The following is a 24,397-nucleotide window of genomic DNA, read 5'->3' on the forward strand; positions in this document are numbered from 1 at the left end:
GCCCGGATAGCTCAGTCGGTAGAGCATCAGACTTTTAATCTGAGGGTCCAGGGTTCAAGTCCCTGTTCGGGCGAAGGCCTGTCTGTTTGTCAGAGACCTTGTTGTTCTTTTCATATCATTTGGTGGCTGTCCATTGTGGTGTGGCCTGCGAGAGCACGTTGCTCTGAATTCAGATCATCAGCTTGTGTGGAAAGAGTGCCCATGAAGTTAGCTGAGTGTGTTAGAGAGCTACTTGCTTCCCAGAGAAGCTACCTGCTTCCCAGAGATTGTACGGAAAAGTTGCTCAAGAGCTAGTGCACCTTCCTCTACCCCTGTTGACCCTGTGCTTGGTTGCCACCTCAGCAGGAGAGAGACAGCAGACGTCTGTAGTCGTGGCCGAGTAGTTAAGGCGATGGACTAGAAATCCATTGGGGTTTCCCTGCGCAGGTTCGAATCCTGCCGACTACGTTGTTTTGCACGTCCACTTATGTTGTTGTTCTCTTTTCTTTCAAGCCTCCTATACGTAATTGCAATCCTCCTCTGCATCTCACAAACAAGCTCCTGTCACTTAGTCACCAGGCAGCTGTGGGTGAGCGACAGTGGTTTGCCGCGACCGTACAGTGATCCGTACTCTGTGTTGTGGCCAGAGAAATCCCAGTTTGATTCCCGGTCACAGCAGCGCGTACCTGCTAACGAAAAGCCATGCTGGGCTGAGTTTTCGTGACCTCAGGCCACAGCTGGATTTCTCACCCCAACCTCTGCTGTATCTAGTGTTGCCAACAGAGCGAATAAGTCAAGGCCAGGTGTAGTCTGTGTAGTACACTCTGATGTTGCCTAGAGAAACGTTCAATAAATCGACAGCAACATCTTGTACGGCTCATCAAGATTGGGATTTGATAGTTTTTTTTCCAAGTCACCCAGTCCTTTTTGGCTGTCCCTTTGTGGCACATTTTCCCCACTCCATCTGCTTCTGGAGAGTTGCTTTATGCACAGCTCTTTTCAAGACTGATGCTAGCACAGTTCCAAAAGGCCCAGGCGAAATGTGCTTTTGGCCATGCTTTTGGACCATGGCTTTGGTAACACCTAATGACTTCAATGTCTTTCACGGTGCAGCTCAGCAGTGGCATGGCACAGCTCTGAAACGCCGTTTCCTGGAGGACGACTGCATCTGTTTTTTTTAAGAGGACGCAGGTCTGTGCTGTGATGAGAAAGTGTTGTCAGCCGGTAAGGATATAACTGCCTGAATGTAGATTATACCGGTTTTAAACCAGTTTTGATAAAGACGGCTGAGACTACACTCAGCCTCGGATAAGAAACAGATTATACTTTAAGTGTGTGTGTTCTATTTGATTGTGGATCCGTTTCATAGGTCTGGAGTCAGCTCTAAACAGTCTAGTGGATGTCTGATGTCTATGCTTGAGATACTGTTCAGAATTGTACGCACGCACCCCACGTGGAAATTTTCCTAGTCTATCTGTGTTTTATCCAATCAGGTTAGAACACCTATATGCGTGACGCAGTTAATGACCTTATGTGAGAGTATAATTGTTATTGATTTGTGATTGTAAGCAGAGCGCCCTTGGTACTCATGGCGAGTGTTGAAGCTGGCTTCTGCTGATGTAACTGCAAACCATCTTCAGTAAACTTTATTTATTTATTTATTTAAATCTCTGACTCCGGCTCTTCTTTGTCTGACAGACTGGTCATTCTTTGGGTTAAACTGCATACCATCCCTACAAGCGACATCTATTGCTGGTGAGCTCTTGCTTGCTCTACATGTCATCGGGCAGCACGATCAATGCGCCAGGCAAGAGCACAATGGAAAGGTCAAGCTTCGTAGTCGTGGCCGAGTGGTTAAGGCGATGGACTAGAAATCCATTGGGGGCTCCCCGCGCAGGTTCGAATCCTGCTGACTACGTCCAGGCTGCGCGCAAGATTTAGTTTGCGACTTTACTTGATTGTTTGCAACTCCAGTGTTTCTTGGGAAAAGAGATGTGCTGGTAGGGAAAAGCAACAAAAATAAAACCGCAGCGCGTGCCAGCTCACTGCCCTGGGGGCCCTCCATTTTCAAAGATGTATGACAGAGAGTGAGGCTCCAGCGGCTGTCCCGTGGCTCGCCGTGATCGTATAGTGGTTAGTACTCTGCGTTGTGGCCGCAGCAACCCCTGTTCGAATCAGGGTCATGGCAGGCTTTTCAGGGTGGCATTGGCGTTGCACTCCTTGATGCCATCAGTAATCTCCAGCCTGCTTTTGGTGCAGGCTGTGCTAATGGCACGTCCTGAATGTTTACGTTTCCTAAAGTGTGGAAGACTAGGGATTCGATATGAGCAACGGGACCTTTGATGCCAGCATGCTGTGTAGGTAAACGTTGATCGAGTCACGCTTCTAAGGCATGGAAAGAATCGTTTCAATGGTTAAGTCTCCATTTATTGCCACAACAACAGAAAGACCTTCTGCAGTTGTCATTGATCTTTTTAATGTCTCCCACATGACATGGAGTCCAAACCACGGTGTTTTACTGATGTCTACACCTACAACAACCATAAACCCAACCTCACAGTAACCTGTTGTGTTTTAGCAACATCCACACCAACCACAAGTCTAAACCCCACCTCACGGTAAACTTTTGTGTACCGTAAAGGTCTGCGCCGACCACAACCCTAAACCTTGCTTACTTGCAAAGCACTACCTTGGAGCCTGGATAGCTCAGTCGGTTGAGCATCAGACTTTTAATCTGAGCATCCAGGGTTCAAGTCCCTACTCGGGCGTGTAAGGTTCTTCTTGTGGAGCTGCAGCTTTTGCCAGTGAGCTATCACTTGCTGAAAGTTTCATCTGGATGCACAACACGTGTACTAGGCACGAGGACATTGTAGTCACAGCCGAGTGGTTAAGGTGGTGCATTAGAAATCCATTGGGGTCTTCTTGTGCAGGTTCGAGTCCTGCCGAAAACGTGTTCGTCCTCTTCCTTTTTAAAATTGCAACAGCAATCATTTTTTTGCAATTCTAGCGTTACTTGGGAAAAGCGTTGTGCTGGTAGGAGGAGGAAAAACAACAGCATGTGCTCACTGAACAGAAAGGGGCATATCACAGGGAGGAACATACCACACAGGGGCCACAACGGCTGTCCGGTAACTCGCCGTGATCGTATTGTGGTAAGGACTCTGCATTGTGGCTGCAGCAATCCTGCATTGAATCTGTGTCATGGCAGGATTCCTTACGGTGACATTGGCATCACGCCTCCCTCTTGCCACCTGTTTTGTACAGCCCACTTTTTAGTGCACGCTGCATCTTTGACAGGTCACAAGCTAATCTAAGCTAATGCCCCAATGACCCCAGAAAACTCAGTCGGTAGAGCGTCAGACCTTTCAACTGACGATCCAGGGTTCAAGTCCCTGTTTGGGCGTGTAAGCCACCTTTTGTAGAGTGTGGAGGATTCTGATTTATACCTTCCTATCCATCTCAGCATGAATCAACGTTTATCCTTTCCTCATCATCTTGTTTCTCATTATTTTTATATAATTATTTGATTAATTGAATGAGTATTTAACTTTGAATTGATTTTAACTAATGAATAAGTTAACACATTGCTTAATATAAGAACGTTCAGTGCGTTTGCTTGTCTCTTTTTAACTTTTTCAGGAGCCAGTGAAGTGCTGGAGGAAATTTGTGAGGTAGAAAACTCTAAACTAATAGTATGAGGGGATTTCAATGCTCATAGCTCATTGTGGGGAAGTACAAAAACAGATAGCAACGGGGGTATCATAGAGGAGATAATGGATGATAAACAATTAGTGTGTTTAAATGATGGAAGAGCCACAAGATATGATGTTACTCATGGTGAGGAATCAGCAATTGATCTTACTATTGTTACACAGCAACTGGCAGAAACGTGTGTATGGGAAGTAAGCAGTAATACAATGGACAGTGATCATTATCCAATTTGGACAAAATAAGGAAATCAAAATGTCATTTTAGAATATAATTGGGCTATAAGATGGAAAACGAGAAAAGCTAATTGGGAACTGTTCAGTTTTAAAGCAAGCTGTAAACTAATTTAGGCCATGCCGAACACGAGTAACAATGTTGAGGAATTAAACAATATGATTACAAGCATAATACATGAGTCAGCAGAAGTAATAGGTAAAACATCAGGGGCTAGGAGAAAGAACATGGTACCATGGTGGACAGATGAGTGCAGAAGTGCAGTTAAAAATAGAAACAAAATCTTCAAAGTTGTAAAGTTAAATCATACTTTTGACAATTTAATGGAATATAAAAGAGCACAGGCAAAAACCAAGAGGAACATTAAAGAAGCCAAAAGGAAATACTGGAGAGATTATTGCAGCAATATTGGGACAGAAATACACATTAAGGAGATCTGGGGAATGATAAGAAAGATGGGAGGTGTAAGAATGCAATTTTCTCTACCGATATTAAGAAATAACGGAATAGAAGCAATTACTAATGAAGACAAAGCTGATATGCTTGCAAAAGGTTTTGTAAAGAAACATAGTTCACAGAATCTCTCACATGAGGAGCTAAATAATAGAAATAGGATAATTGAAGAAAATAAAGAAGCTTTGGGGAAATAAGATGTAGAGGAGAGCCCATTAGAAGCAAATTTCACACTGTTTGAATTAAAGAGAGCCCTGATAGGAGTTAAAAACACATCACCTGGGAAAGATGGAATAAGCTACAAAATGATTGAAGAACTCTCTGATGTAGCAAAAACCTTAATAATTGATCTTTATAATAAAATTTGGGAACAAGGAAAGTTGCCCTGTGTATGGAAACACTCAGTAATAGTCCCCATAGGAAAACCTGGCAAAGATAAATCAGAAATCACAAGTTATAGACCTATAGCCTTAACATCTAACTTATGTAAACTTATGGAGAGAATGATAGCCAAAAGGTTAATGTATTATTTAGAAAGCAGGGGAATAATTACACCTTATCAGAGTGGGTTCCGCAATGGAAGAACAACAATGGATCCGGTATTAAGTTTAGAAAATGAAATTAGAAAGGCACAAGTAAATAGAGAATCAGTCTTGGCAACCTTTTTCGACATAGAAAAGGCGTATGATATGCTATGGAAAGAGGGATTGTTAATTAAACTGAATAAAATGGGCGTAAGTGGTAAAATGTTCAATTGGATTAAAGATTTTTTAATGGGAAGAACTATAGAAGTTAGAATAGGGAACAGGACATCAGGCACATATTCAATAAAAAATGGCACTCCACAAGGAAGTGTGTGTAGCCTAGTTCTATTTAATATAATGATAAATGATGTTTTTGATGGAGTGGAACATAAGATAAACAGAACACTATATGCAGATGATGGTGCATTATAGGTAAGGGGCTGCAGTATTGATAACTTACAGAACAGAATGCAGTCAGCAATTAGTCAGGTTGAAAGATGGTCATCGGAGTCGGGATTTCATCTATCAGTGGAAAAAACTCAATTGATCTGTTTTTCCAAAAAAAAAAAAAAAAAAACGAAATAAACCTTAAATTGTATGGACAACATCTTAAACAAGCTAGTGATATAAGATATCTAGGGGTATGGTTTGACTGTAAGCTACCTTCAAAAATCACGTTCAGAATATGATAGATACAATTTAAGAAAGCAATTAAAGTAAATAAGCAATTAATAAATTAAAATGTTTGGCAGGATATAATTGGGGGGTAACAGGGTCATCTTTAAAAAAGATATACATTGCCATAATCCGTTCAGTATTTGATTATGGAAGTGTTGTGTATAAATCAGCAGCAAAAACCACATTAGCTGAACTTGACAGGATGCAGGCCAAAGCACTTTGAATATGTTGCGGAGCTTTTAGAACCTCTCCAATTCCAGCACTGCAAGTTGAAACAGGCGAGATGCCATTAAATCTCAGGAGATTACAACTTTCTTTAACATATTGGATAAATTTAAAAGGACAAGCAGCTACACACCCCACAAAAATGGTGTTAAATGAATGTTGGGAATACGGTCGCAGTAATAGTAGTAGCTTTGGATGGAACAGTAGCAAAGAGGCAGAAGATATGGGGATCAGTACTATCTCTTTTAGCAAAAATAACTATATGAGTACAATTCCACCTTGGTTGTTTTGTTTTTCTGTAATAAATCTGGAAATAAAGAAGGTAATTACGTCAGAAAGAGAAAATCAAAATGTTAAGCAGTATTTAGAAATAATGTATAATGAAATAGTACAAATATATACAGATGCATCAAAAGAATCAACTGGTAAAACTGGGGCGGCAGTATACATTCCCAAATATAGAGCAAAAATACAAAAACGAACCTCAAATCACCTCTCCATTTACTCTGCTGAAATGATGGCTATTATAATAGCACTACAATGGGTAGAGGAAGTCAAGCCATACAAACCAGTGATCTGTTCAGACTCAATGTCATCTCTGTTGAGTATCCAAAGTGGGAAATCTGCTTGCAGGCAGGATCTTTTAAACGAAGTACATCAGATAATATCAATAGTATGATCCTGCACAACTGGAGTGGCTGCACTTTCAGGACCGTACGTTTAGGACCGCATCTTTAGGACCCTAGTTTTTTGTGACATCGCCACCTACTGGATTGGATGACATTGTAAAACTGCATTTCTAGGACCGCATTTCTTTTCGGCAGCGCCACCTATTGGATTGGATGACATTGTAAAACTGCATTACTAGGACCACATTTCTTTTCGGCAGCACCACCTACTGGATTGGATGGCACGGTGAACTGCATTTCTAGGACCATATTTAACAATGCCACCTACCGAATTTAATTATATAGTGAAAACATCAGTTGCAGGACTGGATTCCCAGCGCCACCTACCTGATTGGATGATATAGCGGAGACTTTTAGGAGCTTTTTTTTTTTCAAATTGTGCTTTTTGATGTAAAACGTACCAGAAGTTAAAGTGTGAAACACCTGTTGTGAGTAACAATTTTAAATTAAAACAAATGAATTTACAGATAAAAAAAGAAATTAAAAATGTTTCTTAACTTTACACAAATGAAAAAAATAAGTGCCTTAAAAGACTTGCATTTCTTGAAAAATACTGTATATGGATGAATCCCCTTGGATTAAACTAATTAGCTCAGTACCAGGACAAATACATTGAAATCAAATGTAATCAGCATATGCAGTAACTAATTTAAAACCAGTTTGTAAAGGATGTAGAGAGACATGACAGAGGATTTATTCAAGAATGTACATTTATTTAAACATCCACACACAACAGCCACAGTAGCACAAAAAGCAGCATTCCTTTAGCTCCTGTGAATGAGAGAGGGAGAGAGAATCTATATATATATGTATCTATATCTATATATCTATATATATATATATATATATATATATATATATATATATATATATATATATATATATATATATATAAATAAATAAACAAATAAAAAGTTGAACCATTTGTTATGCAATTAAATTTAAATTAATATTTATTATAAGTAATAAAAAATATATTTTACCATGTTTAACTGTAATATATATTTCTGGTTTAAACTTATGCACTGTTAGGAGAACCAAAAAGGACACCCAACTGCCAGCTGCAAATTTTTAGGTATATAAGAGCAATACCCACCTATTGAATGGTCTCCCTTCTTTCCTAGATTTTTTGTCAATTTTTCGACTAAATTATTCTACTTCACTGAAATAGAGAACAAGCACTGATGGGTTAATGTAAATATCAGTAACAAAAAGTTTCTCTGAGCATTGTGTCAAAATAAATCATATTCTGACTTGTAATGATATTTTGTGCCAGAAAGGTAGACCTGCTCAGCATCATCTAAAGACAAACCCCTCAAGACCCCCAGAGCATGTTTGATGGCCTATGAAAAAATGATTCATTTAAATGAACTAATATACCACCACTGAACAGCAAATATCATTATACATGGGTCGATAAATGAGTAACACCCAGCATGCAATTTATATACAGTAGATTTTGTAAGTGCTTTATTTGGTCTGGCATACCTCTGGAAAAAGAACATCACAGATAAGCTGCACTTCATCTGTAAACCTCAGTTTTGTTGGTGTCCTGTGCAGTACGTCTTTAAGATAAGCAAAGGGATATCTTGCTCTTCCTCACTGTCTATGTAGACAGGCACCTGGAAAGATGCTTGCTTACGCAACCACTTAGAGGGCTTCCCGTTGAGTACACCCTATGGGCAAACAATGGTATAAAAACAATTATTTAGAGAAACGTATTACACTAAAGACAAAGATGGATAAATGTGAAGATCGGTAAAGTACCGTCAAATGCTCCTCAGACCCCTTTAACTTTACAATAAAGTCGACAATTCTTTTTCCTCTGTTGTGGAACAGCCTGAATGTGAAGTGGGATTTCCTCAGAGATGGCACACTTTTTTGGCACCCTGTACACTGGCTGAAGTTTTCCTTTGAGCAAGTTTCTGGCCTCATCGGTCCAGAAGGCAAACCGCTGATTAAAAAAACCAAGATTAATCTAAAATACTGCATAGCTTTTCCCTACACTACATTACCTTACAGCTGCATATAGCATGAAACAACTATTGCAAATATTTCCTATTTATCTTAAGATGACGATGACAGTCATTATACTTTATTATACATTATCCAGCAAAAACATATGATAACATCCAATATATATATATATATATATATATATATATATATATATATATATATATATATATATATATATATATATATATATATATATATATATATAAAATGGAAAACAGCACATGAAATTTTTCAAAAGTGTTACAGAGGTGCCATACCCTTCTATTTTGAAGTCTTATAATTCATGATGTGTCCATTTTCTTCAAGATGAAGAGTATACAAACAAACATTTAAAGTGAGAATTTTTTTCTAACATTTTCTCTAAATCAGGGGTGTCCAAACTTAGTCCTGGAGGGCCAGTGTCATGCAAATTTTAGTTCCAACCACAATCAAACACGCCTGGGCTAGCTAATCAAGCTCTTGCTAGGCTTTCTAGAAACATCTTTACAGGTGTGTTGAGGCAAGTTGGAGCTAAAATCTGCAGGACACTGGACCTCCAGGACCGTTTGGACATCGCTGCTTTAAACAAACTTACCTCCTGGAATTCAATTGCCACACCGGTCACAGAGCAAAGGGTATACTGCAATCAAAAAGATGGAAAAGCTTTTATTCACAGTGTTGACAAAGGCTTGTTTATACTTAGTTAAAAACCTTAGACCTCACCATAAGCATAAAAACCCCACATTCATTACCACAGCTCTGGCGTGGCAAGCCCTAAAGGTAACAAAAAAAGATACAGATGAAAGCCACTGTCTATCTCTTGTAGTTATATTTGTTTGAAATAGCCATTTGTTTAGTCACAGCAACATCATGCCCAGTCTTCTCAGTCCAGTTTCCAGGATCAATTTGTTGTGCAAGATTTCTACAAAAAAAGAAAAGAAAAGGATAAGAACGCAGGCTGAGAATATCAGTACAGTCTATAGGAACGTAGGCAAAATATACCAGTACAGCCTATAAGAACACAGGCAAAATATACCAGTACAGCCTATAAGAACACAGGCAAAATACACCAGTACAGCCTATAGGAACGTAGTCAAAATATATCAGTATAGCCTATAGGAATGCAGTCAAAATATATCAGTACAGCCTGTGTACTGTATCATACAGCATGTGTACTGTATCATACAGCATCTCTTCAATTCAGGCAGGGATCTCCCTTGTTGGATCGTTATATGCATCTTGAAAAAGAGAGAGCCTAATAGTTAGTGTATTTGGTAATTAAATAGCTGCATACTATGAATAATTTCTTAAGAATTAACAAATAGTTAGTTCATCACTTGCTAAGCATTAAATCTACAATAACAGACATTAGTAAGTAGTTTAAATACAGCTGCAGATGCTGTATTCTTTATTTATAATGCGATTCTTTTTTCAATAATGAAGTATTGCATTATTTACATATCAGTTATTTAAGAGTAATTGGTGCTTTAGTGATTAATGAACATGTATACATCTTATATTTCAGGCATAGAGTAATAGTTACTCTGTAAATTAATAAATCTGGTATTAGCTCAACTTCTTAGTTTTGTGACCTAATCTAAAGTGTGGAATATTTATGATTTGTAGATCTCTTATAAATGACAAGGCTCAGTATCAAATGAAAAAAAAAATCTTTGCTATTTTTAAGTAAGAATAACATTACATTTTAAAAATTAAATTTGATAAAACATCAAAATATCACTATTTCGCAATATGATAAAACATTTTTAATGTTATGCTGTGGTTTAAACTGTACAGTAATTTTATCTTTAGATTGCAAAGATTTGTTTTTATTTGATTTTGTAAAGTTTTATTTTTTATTGTTTTGTTTTAATCACTGTCATTCATTTGCTTAAATAATACTTAATTTTGTAATGAAACAAAAATAATGAAATGAAACAAATAATTAACAAATACAAAAAAACAAGCAAGCACATCATAGAAGTGCTATTAATTCAAGAATACAGCTAGCATTTGTAACTGTATTTATAAACTGCTTAACTATGTCTATTAATGTAGATTTAATGCTAAACAAATAATAAAGTAATAAGTTAACCATTTGTTAAAGCTTAATCATTTATAGTATGCAGTTTTTATAAAGTGTTACCCAACAGTTTGAGATAACCTCAGCGAAAATATTCCTATAGTTTGTTTTCAATTATATTGGCCATCACTTCATATTGGCCAGGTAGATAGACATTAACATGCCTACACAATAAACATAGATATTAATGTGTAGACATAATACATGATAATAAGACTCTATATGGTTAAGGCCTGATTTATACTTGGCTAATGTGATAAAACAATGAGTAGAAGACGTTTTTACACTTTTACAGAAAAATATAGGTAAATCTGAAACACCTCACACATCAACGTACTTTTTAAAATGATTAGCCGTTAAGTCAACACGCCATTAAATCAACAGTTTCATTAAACCATGGCCACGAATTGAGAACGTTGTAATATTTAATACAATTAGAAAATGTATTCCCAATTCGTGGGAAAAATTGATTAATAGTTAGCAGCTCTCATTTTACCTGTGTAAACTTCTCCACACTCAATATTATAAGATTTTCTTCTGGAAAAAAATCGTTGCATATCTTAACATAACTTTCCACAATTTCTGTCCGAGACCCTTGAAACTGGGGTAAATCGTGCGGGCTAATCGGGCATTTTTGCATAAACTTTGCACAGTATAAAACAATAACAGTACTAAATAAACACCTTCTTTTACAGTTTAAAATAAAACCTAAAAGAAAATCGGTACTCACATTATTCTTGCCATCCATGTCGTCCATCTTATTAGAGCGTCTATGATCTAATCCGGCAGGTGGCGATGTCACAAAAAACTAGGGTCCTAAAGATGCGGTCCTAGACGTACGGTCCTGAAAGTGCAGCCACTCCAGTTGTGCAGGATCACCCTTCTCAAACATGGAGAAATCGCTCGCTTTTTTAAATGTCTAATAAGTTTGTTTAATCCCGCCCCTTTTCACAGCGCCGCACGACAGAATTTCGCACACACAAAGCCCGGTGTGACCGTAGCTTAATACAGCCTCTGATCTCCATGATGGTGAGGTCAAATCAAACATTTCAATAAAAATATAAATCTCTGTTAATTATCAAATATTCTTGCAGATATGAGAGAATTGAATCAAACTGTAATCAGTGAAGCTGGTAATGCTGTGATTTAATGGAGTTGTTTAATCCTCTGTCTTAATTCAGTTGGTTTGGTATGTGGCGGTGTCTGTAGTTTTATTTCTGGTTGTGTGCTGCAGGTGTTCATCAATTCACTTATTTGTGGTCATTCACTCTGTCAAGTGGACTAAACTAATTGACTAATTTAGGGACTAGTGAATGAGGGTGTGTGGTGAAATTTCAGACACTCTGATTAGTTTCTCTAAAACAAAGGTTAGATCTGTTACAGTTATTTTCCGTATTTTGCGCTGAAATGAGCTGTTAATCATTTAACAGGTTTTCACTGTAGATTGTACAGACTTTTACTGTTAAAATCACTGACATTTTTTACAGTGTACCATGTGACAAGTACATGTTAAAAATAATTACAAATTAAAAATGAAATGAAAAAAATAAGTATTTTCAATTCATGCAAGAAGTAAATAATAAAGAAAATCAAAAAGCACAATACAAACAACAAACAGGGTGCTTTAATTTTTAATAACGTCCTTCAACCATTTTAGACTTTATGGAGCACTATTTTATGGGCTGTTTGAGGGTTTTTCTGCTTGTGCATGTATGTGTGATTGAAAGTAAGCAGGCCATGGCTATTACTATAGCACTATTCAGTGTCTACGTTTTCAGGGGTGGAGGCTTTGTCTAGGAAGTTGATGCAGCATATTTTCTGACGCATGTTCTCTGTCCACTGGTGAAAGTATTAGATAAAGTTGAGGGAGAAAATACAATTGGAGTTTTTGAACATACCCAAACTGTCTTGAGAGTTCAGGGAGAACACAGTTAAATGAGAGCAAGAGCAAGTTAAGTGTCTAAGATTAAAAAGTATTTAAATTGTATTTTTTAAAATGAAAATAACAGATCTATTTCTGATCTATGATTGACAGAAGACAGAAAGACATAAACATCTTGGATGACAAGGGGGTGAGTACATTATCTGTAACTTGTTCTGTAAGTGGACTTCTACTTTAGTCGAATCATGGAGAATTGTAAATGTTCATCCATGTAGAGATGAAATGACATGCTATTATGAAAATAAGATAAATAACATAAGGCTATTAGGCTTGTTCAGTAAAATAACAAAGTATGTACAAACAAAAATGTACAGAAAATGTACTCACCCCCTTGTCATCGAAGATGGTCATATTTTTCTTTATTTAGTTGAAATTGTGTTTTTTTTGGGTGAAAACATTTCAGGATTGTTTCTCCATATAGAGGAATCCTATATTGTGCCTCCAAGTTTGAACTTCCAAAATGCAGTTTAAATACAGCTTTAGACGGCTCCAGTCGATCAAGAATGGTCTCGTCTAGCAAAACAATTGGTTATTTTCTAAACAAAAAAAATATTTACAATTTTTATACTTTTTAACCTCAAACACTCATCTTGTCTCGCTCTGTGTGTACTCTGTTTATTCCGGTTCATGACAGTTAGTATGGGTTTTCTTTTTCAAATTCAAAATCGTCCCACATTTTTGTTTGACCTTTTTTTGTAAAGGACATTTTAATTTTCTTTGCAGGTTCACTTTGTAAACACTGGGTCTGTACTTCAGCAGCAATTTAGGACCATTTTGAAGTTGGATGAGACGAAATGAAGAGGAGAGGAAATGAAATAAGTTTTTTTTTACCTACTCTATTCAATTCAATTCAATTCACCTTTATTTGTATAGCGCTTATACAATGTAGATTGTGTCAAAGCAGCTTCACATAAAAGGTCATAGTAAATTGGAACAGTGTAGTTCAGTTTGTAGTGTTTAAGTTCAGTTCAGTTTAGCTCAGTTCAGTCTGGTTCTACTCTACCCTACTATTGTACTGAACCAGAATAGACAGTGTTCACACAGACCTAGACAAGATAAGCATTTCAGGTTAAAAAGTATATAAATTTTAATAGTTTTTTTTTTGTTGTCATTTTTATATGAAGCTGCATGTAACTTCAACACAATTAATGTCACTTTTACCTTAGTTATGGAACTCTGGGGACCCTATTATGTAAATTGGTCCAGTGTTGTATTTCTTTTTTTGTATTTTTTAACAGGTAGATTTCCCAGACCTGCCACGGGCTTCCTTGAAGAGCGTCTTCGGAATGTGCGCAAAAAGATCAGAAGAGGAAGACAAAAGCCAGTTTCTTCAGACAACCCAAGAGACAGCAGTAATTTTACTTTGCCAGGTATGTGGGTACATCTGTGTAGGGTTGGCTATCATTTTACATTTTAGCAAATCCTGACCCTAAAGAGTCAGATCAACTTGTGGAAAATGGCCATCCAAGGACCCATTTAAAAGACCTAACTGTTTGATATGAATATGATCTCTATTTGCCAACATTAATTGCTGCATGTTTGTGATGTATGGTTCTTCTCACAACAGATTCAAATGTGGACTCTGAAAGACCAACTCAAATGATAGAGTGGCTTAGAAATAATATCTGGCCAGCAAGTCAGGTCGAGCAGTACATGAAAGAGGCAGCGATCCAAAGGGGCAAAATGGATTCGTGACGATGGATCAAAGACGATAATGGAAATAGCCAAAGAGTATCCACGTCTCCTCGATACTCCGGGCATGGTGGGTAAAATTTAAAATGAAATTCATTGGCTCAGCATGTTCCATTTTGTTTTACAACTTTTGCCATGTTTGTCTTTGTTTTCTGCATTTTAGATATCCCAGGATTTTTTAATTTTGAATCCAGACTGTGCTTCAAAACTCACAGAAAATTGGGTACCTGTGTTTAAGGATAAGATTCTACAGGTTGCCAGCAAACAAGAACAAGCTCTTAATCTGCTTCACGACATAGAAACAATGTCAGCAGGTAATAGGCATTTAGCAAACAGTGTTACAAAATGAGTTACTTGCCCATCAATCCCAAAAAGCAGATTGTGAATATTGTGCCTTAATATAAAAATGACTGTTAGTAATGACAATTTCCATTTTCCGTAAAGTATTTCTTAACACAATTTTAGAAACTAATGTAATATACAGATGTTACTACTTCAATGTGTTCCTTTTGGCGCCATTCATACCGCGGCGACAGCGGTACTTGGTGCGCCAGCAGCTTTTGACCGCTGGGTGGCAGTTTAACCACAGATATTCAGCTTTGCCTTTCCACAACACTAAACAGACTTTTCTGTGCGTACCTTATGTGATCAGATGTGTTCAATTAAAATATAATTTTGAGTTAGTTTTCTTAGTAATAAACATGATCTTATGCTCGGTCAGCGCGCTTCAAGTTTTGCCGTTGTGTGCTGTGTGCTCGAGCGGAAAAGCATGTTACTTCTGTTTCATTGTTCAGTCAAATGAAAGCACTGCAGGGTTTCTGTTGAGGTGACAGCGGGGTTTGGGTTGTCAATGTGAGTATTGCAAACTTTTAAAGATGGAGGAGAGTACTTGTGGTCGCTGTTTCAAGTTATCCAGAGTTGTATTTATAGATCTTGAATATCACAATATTATTAAAATTACAATTATAACATCGACAGCAACTCGACTCGCGCACACCAGCTGATTCAGTCGTTTTCTAGTGACACACAAAAGAGTGCAGGGCTTCTTTTTTTTGTCAACCATAAAAGGCAGCGCGGTGCGCTGCGCGTTTTTGGAACGTAAAGGCCTGCGCTTTGTGATCGGCCACTAAATGTACAACAAATATTTGTTAACTCTTTGGATGGTAACACATGCAAACACATGTTTCTACAGACGCATTTTGCCAAAGAAGCAAATTGAAAGAAGGATATTTCTGGTCACAGTTTCACACAGAGTTGACATTAACCAGCGCTAATGCAGATCACCTCTGTGCTGTCTGGAGCCGCTTTATAAACTTAAAAAAGCAGGCTGTTGATGATTTAGGGTGGGCTACAACCAACAAACCCCTTTTTTATTTTATTTATTTTTTTGAAAATTACAGTTATTAATCGTTCTTATATAATATCAGCTTTTAAAATAGCCTACAATCTACGAATCAAACAAATCCAAAGATTTTCTTGATTTTGGTATAATGATAACTCCGCACCAAACTGAGGCTTTCATTTTATAGCTTATAAAACATGTATGCAATGTCATATGTAAGGGCTGTGACGGTCACCGTGATGACAATCACTCTAGAACACACGTTTTCTGTTTTGTTGCCAAGTAGCCTATACATTTATGAATATAACGTTAACTTAGACGTGATACAGCAAGTTCAAGTTCAGCCATGAACCTCGCTGGAAAACTTATATTACATCCCCAGTCTGGAAACATTTTGGATTCGTGGCGAACGAGAAAGGCGAATCAATAATTAGGATGAAGCTATTTGTTGGGCTTGTTTAGAAAAATAAGTGTTAAATGGACAAACATGTCGAACCTCCAGAGCTGCGGTCATGTCACCCAGCCCATGAAATGCGGAGCCAGCTCGGTGTCATCTACTGAACGCAAATGCCCAGCTAGTCCAGCCAGGTATGGCAGAGAGGCCTTTTCAAAAATGGCCAAATACAAAAGAGAAACTGATAAATAGTAGACTTTGATGAGAAATGGAGCAGCATATTTGGTAGTTGAGAACGCGCCGCTCTGCGATGTAGAGCTGGTTTCCGAGAAATGCAGGAAGCGGAGCAAGATACCCTCTTTGCCACGGTTGCGAAAAAGTATCTGCATGCGCTACAGGCACACCGTCTCAGTGCTGCTGGAAACATTGTAATCTCAAATAAGTCTCCGCTTAAACCGAACAAAGTCAACATGTTAGTTTTTCTGGCAAAGAATTTAAAATATGAATAGAAAACAAAAGGCGGAGAGACGCAGTTTTTTTCAACATCTGACTTATGTTGTTACAAGCCTAGGCTAATATTTTTGTTCTTCGTTACTATTTATATTATTATTGATTAGTATTTGTGAAGTTTCTAAAATGTAACGTTTACTGTTTCAAGCAGTTAAAGTTATTTCTATTTAACTAGCCTACATTATTATAGGCTGTATTGTGTTGTTTTATCAACAAAAGTTAATCAACAAACATGTTCGTTTGTACGGATATTTAGCATAATACTTTGGTCTTTTTTGATTTCTTATTTTTTACATGAAATGTAAATTAACTTAGGTAGGCTACTTGGGTACAGGGGCGTAATTTGTTGGTAGTATACCGAGGAATGCTTAGATAGTGAATATTGTCATCATTATTTAAAAAAAATTATAAATAAATAAATAAATAAATAAATAAATAAATAAAACACCTTACGGAAAGGATGAAATAAAGGAAAAGCATGCTCTTAATCATTCTTCATAATCTGATTCGTAGCTATACATGCAATAAACTTATATTGCGCCGACAAGAACAAGCTCTAAAAGGTAAAGTCTAAAGCCAGAGGAGTTATTGATATTAATGTTAGTTGTTAATATGATCGTAAACACTGCGTAGTATAATTAACGCCGTCATTGTGTCGTGTCTGCGATTTTTTTTTTTCTCGTTGAAGAACAGAAAATTCATGTTATCGCCGTCTTCCCAGCCAGGTTTTCATGCACAGTTTCCGTTTTTGTTTCTTCTCAAACAATAAAGTTTCGCTATAGCAGGCCCGGCGGCAGGATATCATAAATGAGGGCGCAAGGGCGATGTTTTTATATGACGTGCTAAAATTGAAAAATGAAATTTACATGAAGAGCTTTATTAGTGAAAAGCTGCCGAGCGCAACGAAATGGGCTATAAGCTATATTTGCTCTTATGTGCTGAAATACTTAACACTTTCCTTAAGACCACAGAATAATATGCAACATCTAAATGTCATATAGCCAATAAGGAAAAATTAACATGTTTCAGGTCTCTCCAGTGCATTTGGACTGAATATTTGACTGTGTCTTACTGGATGTCTCCAGTAACTAACAAACATAGAGGCACAAGCAGACTGTAGAATTCATTCATTAATTCTTTCTTTTATTTATTTATTGTCAACCAAATATATATATAAATTAATATGTGTGTGTGTGTGTGTGTGTGTGTGTGTGTGTGTGTGTGTGTGTGTGTGGGTGTGTGTGTGTGATGGCAGCAGACTGAAGAAGTTGTGCATTGGATGGGTGGCATCTGCTGTTATGCAGAGGGATTTACGGGTAAGACGTGTGCTGTAAATGTCCTGAAGGGAGGGGAGAGAGTCACCAACGATCTTCTCAGCTGTTCTCACTATGCGTTGAAGTGTTTTCCTGCTGGATGCATTGCAGTTTCCAAACCACACAGTGATGCAGCTGGTCAGGATGCTCTCAATAGTGCCTCTGTAGAAGGTGTACATGATTGGGGCTGGTGCTCTTGCTCTTTGAGTGGCAGCCTGTTTGAACATATCCCAGTCTGTGGTATTGAAGCAGTCTTGTGAAGCCTCTGAAGAACCTTCTGGCCACACTTGTATCTCCTTGCAAACCGGTTTGGTGACTTTAACGATCGGTCTGTAAGCAGGCATTAGCATGACAGTTAAGTGGTCCACCAAGGTGGGGGAGGGGGAAGGCTTTGTAAGCTCCTCTCTGTGTGGTGTAAACAAAGTCCAGTGTGTTATTGCCCCGTGTTGGAAAGTCTATGTGTTGTTGTATTTTTGGAAACACACTCTTTAGGTCTGCATGGTTAAAGTCCCCTGCCAGGATGAGAAAAGCATCGGGGTGGGCTGTCTGCTGCTCACTAATGTGCAGTTTCCGTAAACACAAAAGCACAACAGTCCTTTACAGTCCTATGTGATGAACGAAGTAGACGGATGTAGTCCAGTTTGTTGTCTAGCGAGCGTACGTTCGCTAGAATGATGGAGGGGATAGCGGGTTTGTGGGGGTTAGCCGCTAGCCTTGTTCGGATACCCCCGCGCTTACCCCTCTTCTGCTTCCTCTCGCGCCGCTTGAAGCGCCTCCATTGTGGGCGAGGTGGTGAGGTGGGGGTCGGAGGATGGGTAGGCATCCGGAGCAAGCCGAGATCTTGCAGCTCATCAGTGTCCGCGGAGTTTAACTTGTGAAGTTTGTTTCTACCGATGTCGAGCAGAAATGTTCGACTATATGCATGCTTAAGGACAGATAAACGTGACGTTGACACACAATAACACGGCGACATACAAGACGAAGAACACAAAAACCCCCACTAAAACCACAATAAAAAAAAACACATACACAAAAATATGCATTGAAACATGTATTTATTTATGTGTATTATATATATATGATAAAATGTTTGGAAAGGAGTTTTCCTTATTTTCAACCATTTACAAAAGGTCATCAATAAAACAAAAATTATACTTAAACATTAAATAAAATCTTTACATTATAAGATAATGCTTAACATAAATAAACAGACATGTCTTCTGAAACTAAGCTGTAGGTTGTGTGATTCCTTCAAAAGGCTAAAATTAATTCTATATTATTTATCCATTATTCATTCATTCTTTTTCTTTTCAGTTTAGTCCCTTTATTAATCTGGTGTCAAACCAACACTGAAAAATATTTATCCATTATGTGTAACAATATGATATACATTTTGTTGATGTGAATTTTCCTGAATTCAGCAGCTATAATCATTTCATGTTGTAAGGGTGCCCTCATGGGGTGTACAAGGGAACTGCAGACATATGTACTGTACATAGAAATATGTCTATGGTATCATAGATGACGCAACACAGTGGTTGCTATGATACATGATGCACACTGTGGATTCTTAACAGGAAAAAACTCTCAGAATTCTGACTTTTTATATTAAACAATTGCAACATTATATATCAGAATTGCATGACAGAATCTAAATTCTGACTTTATGACTCGGAATTGTGAATTTATATCTCAGAATTTGAGTTTTAGAACTCGGAATTTTAGTTTTTCTCACGCAATTCTATGAAAAAAGGTTGTAATGGATGAATGAATAATGGATAAATAATATAGAATTAATTTTATCCTTTTGAAGGAATCAAACAACCTACAGCTTAGTTTCAGATGGTCTGTTTAGTGCTTTATAATTCCCAATGCCTTAGTTAAAAAGAATTATAGTCTCCATAACCCACTCAAACATCTTTTTTTCTCTTTTTTATTCAAAGTTGGGAACTGGCTTCTATAGAAAACGGCTTGGTTTATTGTGGAAAAAAAGTATTTTAACAAAAAAAAAATTTATGTCTTACCATAGCTCAAAAACAATGAATGGCAGCAAAGCACGAAATTAATTCACATAAACTGAGTTTACACTGCAAATCAGGCAGATTGGTTGGAGTTGTGGCGATGTTTAGGGTTAATTAATTCGCCTCGCTAATGTAATGTTACTTCAAATAAAATATGATTTTAAGATTCACAGACAAATGAACATACCTGAAAGGGATGCACAGGATTCATCTTGTGCTTTTTTCTTTTTCTCTTCTCAGCCCCAGACTGTTGTTGTCTTTTCCCGAGCATTGTATTGCATTAATCTATCTGCTAGCAGCCGCAAAGGCGCGAACACAGGTGGACCGGGCCGCGTGAATGCGCGTACGCGCGCGTGAACGCAAAAAATGTCTTGACACGTGTCACGTTTTTTTTGTACGGAAAAGTTGTACAAGAGCTAGTGCACCTTCCTCTACCCCTGTTGACCCTGTGCTTGGTTGCCACCTCAGTAGGAGAGAGAAAGCAGACGTCTGTAGTCGTGGCCGAGTGGTTAAGACGATGGACTAGAAATCCATTGGGGTTTCCCTGCGCAATTTCGAATCCTGCTGACTACGTTGTATTGCACGTCCACTTATGTTGTTGTTCTCTTTTCTTTCAAGCCTCCTATACGTAATTGCAATCCTCCTCTGCAACTCACAAACAAGCCCCTGTCACTTAGAGACGAGGCAGCAGTGGGTGAGAGACAGTGGTTTGCCGCGACTGTACAGTGATCCGTACTCTGTGTTGTGGCCAGAGAAATCCCAGTTTGAATCCCGGTCACAGCAGCGCTTACCTGTTAACGGAAAGCCATGCTGGGCTGAGTTTTCGTCACCTCAGGCCATGGCTGGATTTCTCACCCCAATCTCTGCTGTATCTAGTGTTGCCCACATCCGGCCAACAGAGCACACGAGTCAAGGCCAGGTGTAGTTGTGGCCGAGAGGTTAAGGCGATGGACTCGAAATCCATTGGGGTCTCCCCGCGCAGGTTCGAACCATGTCGACTACGTCGGTTGGTATTTCCACAAAGTCCACTTGCTGGAAAAGAGAGAAAGCATACGGCTGTAGTCGTGGCCGAGTGGTTAAGGCGATGGACTAGAAATCCATTGGGGTTTTCCCACGCAGGTTCGAATCCTGCCGACTACATTGTTTTGCACGTCCACTTATGTTGTTGTTCTCTTTTCTTTCAAGCCTCCTATACGTAATTGCAATCCTCCTCTGCATCTCACAAACAAGCCCCTGTCACTTAGAGACCAGGCAGCTGTGGGTGAGCGACAGTGGTTTGCCGCGGCCGTACAGTGATCCGTACTCTGTGTTGTGGCCAGAGAAATCCCAGTTTGAATCCCGGTCACAGCAGCGCGTACCTGTTAACGGAAAGCCATGCTGGGCTGACCTCAGGCCATGGCTGGATTTCTCACCCCAACCTCTGCTGTATCTAGTGTTGCCCACATCCGGCCAACAGAGCAGACGAGTCAAGGCCAGGTGTAGTCGTGGCCGAGAGGTTAAGGCGATGGACTCGAAATCCATTGGGGTCTCCCCGCGCAGGTTCGAACTCTGCCGACTATGTCGGTTGGTATTTCCACAAAGTCCACTTGCTTATTTTGCTCATTGCCCCCTAACGGAAATGCCGTCCTCCTCTGAATCTTGCAAACAAACCAGTGTCCCTTAGTGTCCAGGTAGCTGCAGAGCTTATCGGTGAGCGAGCGGTGTGCCGTGATCGTATAGTGGTCAGTACTCTGCGTTGTGGCCGCAGCAACCCCGGTTCGAATCCGGGTCACGGCAGCATGTTCCTGTTAACTGCGAGCAATGCTTGTGCTGCTTTTTACAACCTCAGGCCATTTATGCCCCAACTGTGCTGCGTTCAATGTTGCCCAAATTCAGCAGAAAAAGTCAACGGGCTGCTCTGAATTCAGATCATCAGCTTGTGTGGAAAGAGTGCCCATGAAGTTAGCTGAGTCTGTTAGATTAGAGAGCTATGCTGTCCCTGCTTCCCAGAGATTGTACGGAAAAGTTGTACAAGAGCTAGCACAACCTCTGCTGTATCTAGTGTTGCCCACATCCGGCCAACAGAGCAGACAAGTCAAGGCCAGGTGTAGTCGTGGCCGAGAGGTTAAGGCGATGGACTCGAAATCCATTGGAGTCTCCCCGCGCAGGTTCGAACCCTGCCGACTACGTCGGTTGGTATTTCCACAAAGTCCACTTGCTTATTTTGCTCATTGCCCCCTAACGGAAATGCCGTCCTCCTCTGAATCTTGCAAACAAACCAGTGTCCCTTAGTGTCCAGGTAGCTGCAGAGCTTATCGGTGAGCGAGCGGTGTGCCGTGATCGTATAGTGGTCAGTACTCTGCGTTGTGGCCGCAGCAACCCCGGTTCAAATCTGTGTCACGGCAGCGTGTTCCTGTTAACTGCAAGCAATGCTTGTGCCGCTTTTTACAACCTCAGGCAATTTATGCCCCAACTGTGCTGCGTTCAATGTTGCCATAATTCAGCAGAAAAAGTCAACAAGCTGGCACCATGCGTAGTCGTGGCCGAGAGGTTAAGACGATGGACTTGAAATCCATAGGAGTTTCCCCACGCAGGTTCGAATCCTGCCGACTGCATTGTTTTGCACGTCCACTTATGTTGTTGTTCTCTTTTCTTTCAAGCCTCCTATACGTAATTGCAATCCTCCTCTGCATCTCACAAACAAGCCCCTGTCACTTAGAGACCAGGCAGCTGTGGGTGAGCGACAGTGGTTTGCCGCAGCCGTACAGTGATCCGTACTCTGTGTTGTGGCCAGAGAAATCCCAGTTTGAATCCCGGTCACAGCAGCGCGTACCTGTTAACGGAAAGCCATGCTGGGCTGAGTTTTTGTCACCTCAGGCCATGGCTGGATTTCTCACCCCAACCTCTGCTGTATCTAGTGTTGCCCACATCCGGCCAACAGAGCAGACGAGTCAAGGCCAGGTGTAGTCGTGGCCGAGAGGTTAAGGCGATGGACTCGAAATCCATTGGGGTCTCCCCGCGCAGGTTCGAACTCTGCCGACTATGTCGGTTGGTATTTCCACAAAGTCCACTTGCTTATTTTGCTCATTGCCCCCTAACGGAAATGCCGTCCTCCTCTGAATCTTGCAAACAAACCAGTGTCCCTTAGTGTCCAGGTAGCTGCAGAGCTTATCGGTGAGCGAGCGGTGTGCCGTGATCGTATAGTGGTCAGTACTCTGCGTTGTGGCCGCAGCAACCCCGGTTCGAATCCGGGTCACGGCAGCATGTTCCTGTTAACTGCGAGCAATGCTTGTGCTGCTTTTTACAACCTCAGGCCATTTATGCCCCAACTGTGCTGCGTTCAATGTTGCCCAAATTCAGCAGAAAAAGTCAACGGGCTGCTCTGAATTCAGATCATCAGCTTGTGTGGAAAGAGTGCCCATGAAGTTAGCTGAGTGTGTTAGATTAGAGAGCTATGCTGTCCCTGCTTCCCAGAGATTGTACGGAAAAGTTGTACAAGAGCTAGCACAACCTCTGCTGTATCTAGTGTTGCCCACATCCGGCCAACAGAGCAGACAAGTCAAGGCCAGGTGTAGTCGTGGCCGAGAGGTTAAGGCGATGGACTCGAAATCCATTGGGGTCTCCCCGCGCAGGTTCGAACCCTGCCGACTACGTCGGTTGGTATTTCCACAAAGTCCACTTGCTTATTTTGCTCATTGCCCCCTAACGGAAATGCCGTCCTCCTCTGAATCTTGCAAACAAACCAGTGTCCTTTAGTGTCCAGGTAGCTGCAGAGCTTATCGGTGAGCGAGCGGTGTGCCGTGATCGTATAGTGGTCAGTACTCTGCATTGTGGCCGCAGCAACCCCGGTTCGAATCTGGGTCACGGCAGCGTGTTCCTGTTAACTGCAAGCAATGCTTGTGCCGCTTTTTACAACCTCAGGCCATTTATGCCCCAACTGTGCTGCTTTCAATGTTGCCCAAATTCAGCAGAAAAAGTCAACAGGCTGCCACCATGCGTAGTCGTGGCCGAGAGGTTAAGGCGATTGACTTGAAATCCATTGGGGTCTCCCCGCGCAGGTTCGAACCCTGTCGACTACGGAATAGCCGGCTGCTTTTGCTTTTTCTCTCTGTGAGAGGAACTGTGGCTTTTGCTCTGAATTCAGATCATCAGCTTGTGTGGAAAGAGTGCCCATGAAGTTAGCTGAGTGTGTTAGATTAGAGAGCTATGCTGTCCCTGCTTTCCTGAGATTGTACGGAAAAGTTGTACAAGAGCTAGTGCACCTTCCTCTACCCCTGTTGACCCTGTGCTTGGTTGCCACATGAGTAGGAGAGAGAAAGCAGACGTCTGTAGTCGTGGCCGAGTGGTTAAGGCGATGGACTAGAAATCCATTGGGGTTTCCCCGCGCAGGTTCGAATCCTGCCGACTACGTTGTTTTGCACGTCCACTTATGTTGTTGTTCTCTTTTCTTTCAAGCCTCCTATACGTAATTGCAATCCTCCTCTGCTTCTCACAAACAAGCCCCTGTCACTTAGAGACCAAGCAGCTGTGGGTAATGGAGATCTTGACCTTAAGTACCCCGTGGCTTTCAACTAATGGTCTCTTGTTAGGTGGATGATGATGAAATGCAAACAAGAAAATAGCTGCAGAAAGA

General features: G+C 40.0%; 1 long non-coding RNA gene, 12 other non-coding genes and 1 pseudogene across 13 annotated transcripts; 12 read left to right on the top strand and 2 right to left on the bottom strand.

The window, feature by feature from the left end:
- trnak-uuu (transfer RNA lysine (anticodon UUU)) lies at nt 1–73 on the top strand. The gene has a single exon. It is a non-coding gene; the product is annotated as a tRNA-Lys (tRNA).
- Nucleotides 1–24,397, bottom strand: part of LOC130222042 (zinc finger protein 729-like) — a 632,497-nt pseudogene that overhangs the window by 523,094 nt on the left and 85,006 nt on the right.
- Nucleotides 1,816–1,897, top strand: trnas-aga (transfer RNA serine (anticodon AGA)). The gene has a single exon. It is a non-coding gene; the product is annotated as a tRNA-Ser (tRNA).
- On the bottom strand, nt 8,327–11,391 carry LOC130222250 (uncharacterized). The gene is made up of 6 exons (XR_008836379.1): nt 11,302–11,391; nt 9,350–9,410; nt 9,212–9,262; nt 9,084–9,128; nt 8,767–8,808; nt 8,327–8,444 (listed from the first exon to the last, which is right to left on the bottom strand). It is a non-coding gene; the product is annotated as an uncharacterized LOC130222250 (long non-coding RNA).
- trnas-cga (transfer RNA serine (anticodon CGA)) lies at nt 20,707–20,788 on the top strand. The gene has a single exon. It is a non-coding gene; the product is annotated as a tRNA-Ser (tRNA).
- On the top strand, nt 20,844–20,925 carry trnas-aga (transfer RNA serine (anticodon AGA)). Its single transcript has one exon. It is a non-coding gene; the product is annotated as a tRNA-Ser (tRNA).
- Nucleotides 21,264–21,345, top strand: trnas-cga (transfer RNA serine (anticodon CGA)). The gene has a single exon. It is a non-coding gene; the product is annotated as a tRNA-Ser (tRNA).
- trnah-gug (transfer RNA histidin (anticodon GUG)) lies at nt 21,490–21,561 on the top strand. The gene has a single exon. It is a non-coding gene; the product is annotated as a tRNA-His (tRNA).
- Nucleotides 21,872–21,953, top strand: trnas-cga (transfer RNA serine (anticodon CGA)). Its single transcript has one exon. It is a non-coding gene; the product is annotated as a tRNA-Ser (tRNA).
- On the top strand, nt 22,728–22,809 carry trnas-cga (transfer RNA serine (anticodon CGA)). The gene has a single exon. It is a non-coding gene; the product is annotated as a tRNA-Ser (tRNA).
- On the top strand, nt 22,954–23,025 carry trnah-gug (transfer RNA histidin (anticodon GUG)). The gene has a single exon. It is a non-coding gene; the product is annotated as a tRNA-His (tRNA).
- Nucleotides 23,336–23,417, top strand: trnas-cga (transfer RNA serine (anticodon CGA)). Its single transcript has one exon. It is a non-coding gene; the product is annotated as a tRNA-Ser (tRNA).
- Nucleotides 23,762–23,843, top strand: trnas-uga (transfer RNA serine (anticodon UGA)). The gene has a single exon. It is a non-coding gene; the product is annotated as a tRNA-Ser (tRNA).
- Nucleotides 24,093–24,174, top strand: trnas-aga (transfer RNA serine (anticodon AGA)). Its single transcript has one exon. It is a non-coding gene; the product is annotated as a tRNA-Ser (tRNA).

This window comes from Danio aesculapii, chromosome 4, assembly GCF_903798145.1.
Source record: "Danio aesculapii chromosome 4, fDanAes4.1, whole genome shotgun sequence".
In the NCBI taxonomy this organism is placed as follows: Eukaryota; Metazoa; Chordata; class Actinopteri; order Cypriniformes; family Danionidae; genus Danio; species Danio aesculapii.